Raw genomic sequence first — 796 nt, 5'->3', positions numbered from 1 at the left:
TAGTTTCTCTCTTTTCACTGAGTTGAATGGAGTCAGCAGCTCTGGATTCTCATTCTCTGCTGCTACAGGTTGGTGATCTGTGAATTTTCTCTCATTCCCAGTTGATCAGTCAGTGTATCAGGAGCATCGACTCCTTTTGTCCACAATTATAAATTCAAGAATCCATATTCTTTGTCTGAATATCATTTTGCTGTGCAGGTCTGACTTTTTCACATTTCTACTTTGTCTCTGTCTGTTTTCAGATCCTGGAAATGTGGAAAGTGTTTCAGTGGTGACCCAGACCACCAGCAGTTTAACTCTGAGGTGGAACAAATTTAACGGCATCTCAACATACAGACTGGAATATGAAGTCAATGGAGCTCCTGTCTCTAGGGACATCAATGGTGCTGCTGGAGAAACAGTACAACATCTGGTCTCTGGTCTGACAGCTGGGACAGAATTTAGTTTCTCTCTTTTCACTGTGTTCAATGGAGTCAGCAGCTCTGGATTCTCATTTTCTGCTGCTACAGGTGATTTCTGATTGTTAAAACGATAAAAGGTGGATTGAGAAAATATCAGTGTGAAAACAGAAACTAATTAACCTCACATGTTTAACATGTTAAACATGTTTAACATGTTTAACATGTTTAACATGTTTAACATGTTTAACATGTTTAACATCAAATCTCAGATTAATCAGTTTAACAACCAATTTAATGTGAAACATTTCATTTTGTCTTTAATTATAATGTCAGATATCAGTTACATTGTTTAACCACAATGATTCAAACTTATAGATTTAGATGTAAAATTATTT

General features: G+C 36.1%; 1 protein-coding gene across 5 annotated transcripts in view; it reads left to right on the top strand.

The window, feature by feature from the left end:
* The window catches only part of LOC103151436 (receptor-type tyrosine-protein phosphatase H-like), a 15,795-nt gene that overhangs the window by 750 nt on the left and 14,249 nt on the right, over positions 1–796 (top strand). The window lies entirely within an intron of this gene.

Source organism: Poecilia formosa, unplaced genomic scaffold (assembly GCF_000485575.1).
Source record: "Poecilia formosa unplaced genomic scaffold, Poecilia_formosa-5.1.2 Scaffold281, whole genome shotgun sequence".
Lineage (NCBI taxonomy): Eukaryota > Metazoa > Chordata > Actinopteri > Cyprinodontiformes > Poeciliidae > Poecilia > Poecilia formosa.
Note: the sequence above shows the minus strand (reverse complement) of the source record. Positions and strands in the feature narration are given on the sequence as shown.